We start from the raw sequence: 9,372 nt of genomic DNA on the forward strand, positions 1-9,372 counted from the left end.
TTTGCTGGTCGGGATAACTAGGCTACGGTAGCCTACCCGATAATTTCCTTTCAATCTAAGCTGTAGGAGTGTAGGTCACACATTTGTTGATCCAAACTAATCATTTTACCCATAGGCGCCTAAGCCGTGGGGGCCAGGCCCCCACGCACATTTCCGCGTGGGAGCAACTTTTTATGCTGCATTGATACATAAAACAATAGATGAACTAGCGATCGGCAGCAGGAAAACATTTTTAAATGCAAACCGCAACAGCTTCGCAGTAAATAATCACTAGAACGAGTAGCGATGCTACAATCCCACTCCAGACAAAAAAAATCTATCATTTTTACGTTGATTTAACGTCTGCAGACGTTGAATCAATGTAAAAATGACTAATTTTGCTGCCTGTGACATAGCAAAAATCTACCATTTTGCGTCGATTCAATGTCATCAGATGTTGAATGCACCCAAAAACAACATAATTTGCTACGTTGACGCAGCGTGCGTTTAACTTAATGCGCTTGCAAACAGCCTCGCTGTCGCTTTGAAAAGTTGAAACCTCTGCAGAGAATTGTCGCGGCAGTGAATCGGTTGCTGTGAAAATGAACTTGAAGTCTCGGCCCGAGGTTACCACTAACCAACGTAACAAGGGCTGGTACAAACCGCACTGCCCACAGTCGCACAAGCGGCATAATCAATACAACAACGGACTCGCGCAAACTGCATGGCGCACACACGTCCGTTGCCATAGAAACCCGATCAAAGGCGGGGAATATGCGCATCTTTTGTTTTATCTGCAACACGAAAACGAGCGTATTACAGCGAATTGAAACTTGAAAGCTGGTCAGCCATAAGTTGCGATATTGTAGTGAAAAGGGAGCAATGTCATGTCAAAAACTTAATCAAACGTCTCTCTGTAACTATTTTTCAAGGGCTGTTTACGGATGTCAGCAACTTTTAAATTTATTAAAGGTGACGTGCTGTTGAATTGCTGTAAACATGAATGATTTTGCTTTCAACAGGTATATTTTCAAGCATATGATCAAGTTAGTATTTTCATTCCATTTACAGTATACCTTTTAGTAAACCTTTTCGTCTCTTGTTTCATGCTAATAAATCTAGTTTGTTGCTAAACTTTATGTTGCGCTTAGCTTAAAGAGTCGCAGTCCATCAACCGCTAGCCAACGCAGACGCATAGCATGTGTTTTGGTCGAGCTTTGTTTATAATAATTAACGGTAGGTCGAACGTAGCGATAACTCCGAGTGTGGCAATAAAAGCAATCCTAGTGTGGCGACATAATTACGTCATCCATCTGCGTGACATTTCGCTGAATTTACGTTGCTGCTGATGAAACACGCTTTCGCCCCCACGGCCAAAAAAATAGTTAGGCGCCTATGATTTTAACTATTCAAAAGTACTAACTTATAGACATATATAAACATTATTTTTTTTGTAACATATTCTATGTTTTATTTTTCCTTCATATCTTAAATTTTTCTGAAGGTGATGCAACCTTGCCAAATTTCTTTCAACTCAATAACTTACTTCGGTCACAAGCACGTTTTAACGTTCGCGTTTTGTCGCCTTTACCTTTTTCTACACCTTTGCTATGTTGACGTGAATTGTTTTTGATATCATGATCGGAAAGATAAACAACTGAACTGACATGACGAATTCAAGCACGTTTTAACGTTCGCGTTTTGTCGCTTCTACCTTTGCTATGTTGACGTGTATTGTTTTTGATAGGATGGTCAAAAATAAAAATAACTGAACTGACATGACGAATTCAAGCACGTTTTAACGTTCGCGTTTTGTCGCTTCTACCTTTGCTATGTTGACGTGTATTGTTTTTGATATGATGGTCAAAAATAAAAATAACTGAACTGACATGACGAATTTTAATTTAATAGTTCAAACGTTTTATTTTTATTCCTTTCTGCACGATTTCAACGTTTAGCGACGTTAAAACGATGTAAAAACGGCAATTGCAATTAGGCTACGGTACCCGATAATTTCCTTTCAATCCAAGCTGTAGGCCACACATTTGTTGATCCAAACTAATCATTTTAACTATTCAAAAGTACTAACTTATAGACATAAACATGATTTTTTTTTTTGTAATATTTTCTTTGTTTTATTTTTCCTTCATATCTTAAATTTTTCTGAAGGTGTTGCGACCGTGCCAAATTTCTTTCAACTCAATAAGTTACTTCGGTCACAAGCACGTTTTAACGTTCGCGTTTTGTCGCGTCTACCTTTTTCTACACCTTTGCTATGTTGACGTGAATTGTTTTTGATATCATGATCGAAAATAAAAATAACTGAACTGACATGACGAATTCAAGCACGTTTTAACGTTCGCGTTTTGTCGCTTCTACCTTTGCTATGTTGACGTGTATTGTTTTTGATATGATGGTCAAAAATAAAAATAACTGAACTGACATGACGAATTTTAATTTAATAGTTCAAACATTTTATTTTTATTCCTTTCTGCACGATTTCAACGTTTAGCGACGTTAAAACGATGTAAAAACGGCAATTGCAATTAGGCTACGGTACCCGATAATTTCCTTTTAAAAATTTCAAAAACTCGCCGAATAGGGCACTCGCCGAAAAAGGCTCTCGCCGAATAGGGAACTCGCCGAATCGGACTAGTCGAATCGGACTCGCCGAATCGGACTCGCCGAAACGGGCCATTCCGAAAATAAGTATATTAGGGTTTATGATAGGTTTACTACAGGAAATTGCTTGTATACCCATTTCCCCCCAATTTTTTGGGGAAATGTGTATATGGGGGAACAAAAAAAAATGGTTACTACAGCTTTAATATTCAATTTTAGGAAAATTAGCCAATAGTAGTTACACCAAAGACCCAATGTAACAACCCAAAAAAATATTTAGGTGATCCACCAATAGCAAGAATGCACAGTGCAAAATATACGAAAAATATACTCATTTCACCCTACCCTATAACAAGAGAGTTTGTGACATTCTGTGGCTGTGAAAAAAATCATAACAAAACATAAGTCAAAGCTCCCCACCTCCCCTTTTCAACGTATTTTTTTGGTCCCAATATTTACATTACCGTATTCATTTTGCGAGGAATTTTCGCGTTAACTGAAATTATGTTGCCCCCAATTCTGTTTTTTTTATTGTGCCAAAACAATATCATATGATGTTTAAACTGCTCCTAAACGTACTTTTCAGCTTTAATAATAACAGTTACCATACCAAATTTAATTTTTAAAGCAACATTTACAATGCCACGAAAAGCAGGGACAAAAAAGCGTCAAGCAACTGCTGCAGCTACAACAGTTGCAGTGAAAAAAGAGAAGAAAGAAGTTGCAAAGCCTTCAACTTCCAAAGAAGAAACATCTGAAAAAGTAGTCCATTTTACAGGTTCTATTCCAATCGATGAAGAATTTCCAAAATATGTTAATGGACCATATCATGTGTATGAGGAAGGGGATCACGTTTTCAATGTCATGTTGAATCAAACCAACATAGGTGAAAACAACAATAAATATTATATAATGCAACTTATCAAACATGATACCAAAAGTGAATATGTGAACTTATGTCGATGGGGAAGAGTTGGTAAGATTGCGGGAAAAAGTGATGCTGTGAATGATCTAACTGCAGCCAAAAAGGATTTTGCTAAGAAATTCTATTCAAAAACTGGCAATTGTTGGGTTTCACCTTCTGGGTTTGTTGATCATAAAGGAAAATATAAACTTGTACACATTGATTATGGTGAGGAAGAAACAAAAAAAGAAATAGAAACGTCGAACAACATAGTTCCATCAAAGCTACCAAAAGAAGTGCAAGAGTTGATGCAATTGATTTTTAACACAAATGAATGGGAAGCAGCAGTGAAAGAAATGAAGTTTGACATCAAGAAAGCTCCACTTGGAAAACTGACAAAAAAACAAATAACAGCTGGGTATGAATCACTTAAAAAAATTGAGGAATGTCTAAAGCCTGCAGTTGCAGAAAGTCGTCTTGTGGATGCCTGCAGTGAGTTTTATACACGTGTTCCCCATGATTTTGGCATGAAGAGACCACCCTTGATTCGAACCCCAGAAGAAATAAAAGAAAAAGTTGAATTATTGGAAACACTAAATGACATCCAAATTGCAGTCAGTTTAATGGATGAAGAAAAAGGAAAGAAAAGTGTAAACCAGTTGGATTCCTACTACACTTCTTTGGGCTGTGATATCAAGCCTTTAGATACAAAGGATCCAAATTTTAAACTTGTTGAAGCTTATGTTAAAAATAGCCACTCAAAACTCCACAGATATTTTAAGCTGACGATTGAGAATGTATTTGATGTACACCGGGAGCAAAATAGCAAAAAATTTAAGAAGAGTATTGGCAATAGAATGTTGCTTTGGCATGGTTCTCGCCTAACAAATTGGTGTGGAATTCTGAAAGAAGGTTTAAGAATTGCACCACCAGAAGCACCAGTGACAGGGTATATGTTTGGAAAAGGAGTGTATTTTGCTGACATGGTTTCTAAATCTGCTGGTTATTGTTTTACCAGTTCTCGTCAACCAATTGGATTTCTGTTAATTTGTGATGTTGCTCTTGGAGGCATGAATGAAAAAGCAAATTCTGACTACCATGCTAGCAACTTGCCAAAAGGAAAGCACAGTACTAAAGGGTTGGGGAGACAAGCACCACCAGCAGATAAACACCATGCATTACCTGATGGAGCGGTAATGCCTTTGGGAAAGCCAGTGCTTACTAATATCACGGAAGGCTGGTTACAGCATAACGAATATATTGTGTATGACACAGCTCAAATAAATCCACGTTTTCTTGTGAAATTGCGATTTAATTATGATTAATTGTTGATGGGCAGATTTTGCATTAAGTTTTATTGTATTTACAACCTTGTAAAGATACTTAGGTAGCCTTTAACAATAAAATAATGCCTCTCTTGACATTTTCTATTTACTGGTGCTGATTATCATTTTGTTGCTGGTATTTGTTGCTCATTCTTTGCTTCAAGTTCAATTTATTGTTAGTTTGCATGTACTGTGTTACCTGCATGAGTACTTTCTTCCTACTTTTCGTTTCTTCAACACCACTTTAACAAATTTCTAATATATAAGTTTATATTACAATTACCTGAATTGCATGATGTGTTTAATCGATTGCATGATGTGCATAATGAATTGCATGATGTGTATAATGTTCCCATGTATTTTTTTAGATAGAACATCAATTGTTTATTTCATTTGTAGAAGTTTCTAATTACATTTACCTCGCAAGTACCAGCATGGTAAACGCATGATAGATGATACTACATTACGTAGCGTGCCCACTTTAACTCAGTTTCTAATTTTTGTTTCTGATTGTTTCTATTTGATCAAATTGCAAGTTGAGGTGTATGTAGTAGGCCAAGGAGTTTTTAGTTTATAGGCTAGTTGGCGTGCATGCTCTTATTAAATTGATCTATTCTTGAGATTAGGCTGTTGTAGGATGTTTTTTGTATTACTGTAGAATTCGTCACTTCAACGGGATTTTAAAAAAAATGACGGATTAGACGAACTGACGAATTATGCAAACAGGTCAAAACTATAACGAATCCGTCCGGGACCGGCAAATATGTGAAGAACTGACGAATTCTACTGTCCTTGTACATGTTAATGCAGACATTGTCTAAAAGTGTTATTATGTAGTAAAATTGGTGTAACCTCGTAACTAACTAAATTAACTTTATAGCCTATTGGTGATTAGCTTGAATCGAAACTAATCAGCACTGATTCGAGAGTTATCTTATGCTGGAAAGTTCGAAACTTACAGAGATATAAATGTTTTGTTTTTGTGTTAATACGCGGGCTTACAGCATAAAAGCCAGTGGTGAAATTGCATTGCAGGCTACTGCAGCATTTGGCAATTTTGTTTTTTTTTTCGGTCGTTGACCGATTTTTTAGCAACATGTCCCAAAAAAATATAGTCAATTCGGTCAAAATGTCCGAAAAAAACAACGTTTCTCCGCGAAACTTAATGTTGTAGCTGGTCAGAAAGTGCAAATTTTGGTTTGTATCAGCTACTTGAAAGGAAATATTTTCATCAGAAAAAATAACCGAATTTTTTCAAGACATTTCGGACAAAAGTCTCAGCGAAAAAAAAACAGTTTGGCATCCATTTATAAATGCGTACTTGGTGTAAACTTTTAATATGTAACCAGATTTATTTTTGTTTGTTATATTGCCGTATTCAATTTGTGATCTATTTAAGTTGTGTGAAATCTTTTAAAGTTTGTTGAATGATGATGGTAGCCCATATATCGTGTAATAGCATGTAGATTGTAGAAATACATGAATGAACTACGTATTATATATATTGTATTATTTCAATAAGAAGCTTGAAGATCTCACTTAATTGGGTTAATTTAACTTATTCAGTGATTTTACTTACTTGAATTATCTTTAAATAACCTTGTGCTTATCAGTGATGGCTCTTTTGTTGTACTGTAAAAATATTCTGCTGCATGTATGTAGTTAGGTTGAGTTTTTTTTTTTTGTTATTTGTGTGCTCATTACTGCTCTGAACTGTGCGCAGTTCGCTAAGTCAGCGATAGAGGAATTTCAAGGTTCAGAAAAGGGTAATTTCATCTTTGTTTTCACTGCATCTTTTCAGAAGTCCTATTTACAAAAGATGATGGATGCAGAACTTGAAAATGGTAAAAAAAGGAATGCAGCATCGCCTACGCAGGGATGCTATTTATATCTCTTTCTGTTGCTGTTGTATCACATATGTGATCGCAATGCATTGTTGCAATGTGCCAATAATAAAACATGATTGTTACAGTACATTAGGACGATTACAGAAAAACGCTTCAAATAGTTATAATTATATGTGTCTCCTTTTCATTTCGTGTATACCGGTATATGCTATCATGGCTTCGGGATTATTGTTCGCATAACTTAATTCAGATCTTTAATTTTTTTGTATCACGGAACATATCTCGAAACATCAAATAAAACTAAGTAGATTTACAAGGCTAAAGAAACCAGCATAGACTCTTGTATTATTATTATTGAGCCTCGCCTCCATTACAATATGAGTGACCAGACTTTTCGTCAATTTGTGAAACACTTAACAGTCTTCCACGTAGTATTGGTGTTCCGCAGAGGCGTGGAACACCGATTGAAAGTCACTGAATTAATCGATAATGTCAGATTGTACTGTAGGCTACTTTATTGAATGTTTAGTCAATCTTCAGTCTGGACTCTTCCTTTCAGAATAAAGCGATTGATCATCATCATCATAATCCATCGTCGGTTTGTTCCCCACTAGTGGGGGTGGCCGATTGTTTCCTCGCAGCAATTGTTTTAATCCCTTTTCTCCATTTCACTCTGTCCCTTGCATCTTCCTTCTTCAGTCCGACTTTTAAATTCATCCTTCACTTGTTACTTCCACGTTCTTCTTGGACGACCGCGTTTCCTCTTCCCATCCACCTTTAGATCTAGTGCCTTTCTAAGAAAACTTCCTTCCTCCCTCCTTATCACATGTCCATACCATCTTACTCCATTTGCCCTTGCCAGTTGGTCTATGGTCTCTCTCATCTCTAGCATATCCAACAATTCTTCAGTCCTTTTTTCCTTTCTCGTTTTCACCCCACACATTAGAGATGCAGCGAACCCAAAATTTTTATCCGCACACCGCACCGCAACTGACTCATCTATCCGCGCACCGCACCGCACACCGCAATTTATCTGGAACTTTGACACTGCACCGCACCGCACACCGCAAATTACAAAATTAAAAAAAAATATTTTAACGAGTTATTGTTTAGAAAGTCAATTGTAGGAAAAAGCATCCATGGCATATAACTGGTAACCTAGTACCAATACAGTTGTGCACTAATTGGCCAGGCTAACCAGATCATATTCTCTTATCAGCAATGCATCTAAGTTCTAAGACATAATACAAACTAAGACAAATAGAATGTTCCTGGATCCAGTATCAGGACTTTTGAACACTTTTTGTAAGCAATAATGCAATTATAATGCCAGTGGCTATATGAACTACACACACAAGAGTAAAACTTATAGCCTGAACTCACTGGGCTAACTGATATAGTAAATAATGCGGTAGTTGCGCTAGGCCTATAGCCTGGTAACTGAGCTTATCAGCTAGGCTACTAACCAAAAACATTCGTACAGCTTCCCTGACAAGCAAGCCCTAAAACCCTGTCAACTGCAAGCCATTTGCAATTTGCATTTGCATAGCTTTCCATCTTAGGGTTTCCGAAGGGAAAAATAACTGATCCGTGTTTCCAATTTAAATTTGAAGTTTCATAGCTGATTCTTGAAAAGTTGAAAGTTTACGTTTACGAAAGTTTAATTTCTTGAAAGTTTACGTTTACGAAAAATTAATTTCTTGAAAGTTTACGCGGCAAGCGGCGCGGCGCGGCTTTGTCATTTCAACCTTCCACGCGGCGCGGCACGCGGCGAAAAAGTCAAAAGCGGCCGCGTACGCGGCGCGGCGCGGCTTGCATCACTACCACACATTGCTCTCACCATTGACCTTTCCGTTCTTCTCAGGATTGCCAGTTCACTCTCTCTCAATATCCATGTCTCGCTACCATATAGCATTGCAGGCCGCACCGATATAACATTCAATTGTCATATCTTTTATGCGAGTGCCAGGCACATTTTCTTAAATGATTCTCTATTTCGAACGCACGTTTTAACTCGGAATGTTGTTCAGTGGAATGTCACGGCAAACATTTGCTATAGAATTAAGCCTATTTTAATATTGTGTTTATCACCATCACTGAATCGTGCATGCAACTGTTGTCTTGCAAATTATTCTACACACAATATAGCAACCAAGTAGATGAAGGATTTGTGTGATTGATTTATGTTGTTTTGAGGCTATTCAGGCGGATTTGTATGAGTCTTGAGCTTTGGTCTCTCTTTTCCCACCCCATGTAGCAATGTTTCCCGGCCAACATTGAGAGGCTGCCAAAGAACAGTGACGTAGGCACGAGAACTGCCCCCGAAGTAATGTTAGTTTTAACTAGACTTAACATCGTTTCTTTCATTTTAGCCTGGACAATCTCAGATTTTAAAGGTTTGTTTCTGTCAGTCAAACAAGAGTTCTGGTTAGGCATTCAGTCAGCCCGCATAGCTTTACACAAAAATTGGCATGGTGTAATTAGTTGGATTAGGGAACGTTCAAATATTACGTAACGCCTTCGAAGGGGAGGGGGGGGTTTATGCAAAGCGTTACGTTAGCGTCACATCGGGGGGGAGGGGGTTCAAGCAAAACGTTACGTAACGCTTTCGAGTACGGAATGGTAGTTTTTTGTGCTGAATTCGTAGTGAAAAAGCGTTACATGGGGGAGGGGGGGACTGAAAAAAGCGTTACGT

At 37.5% G+C, this 9,372-nt stretch overlaps 1 pseudogene; it reads left to right on the forward strand.

Annotated features, from left to right (window-relative positions):
• The first annotated feature begins 2,992 nt into the window (after nucleotides 1-2,992).
• LOC145774583 (poly [ADP-ribose] polymerase 2 pseudogene) lies at nucleotides 2,993-8,007 on the forward strand (annotated as a pseudogene).
• Nucleotides 8,008-9,372: the final 1,365 nt, after the last annotated feature.

This window comes from Aplidium turbinatum, chromosome 7, assembly GCF_918807975.1.
Source record: "Aplidium turbinatum chromosome 7, kaAplTurb1.1, whole genome shotgun sequence".
Taxonomy (NCBI): domain Eukaryota; kingdom Metazoa; phylum Chordata; class Ascidiacea; order Aplousobranchia; family Polyclinidae; genus Aplidium; species Aplidium turbinatum.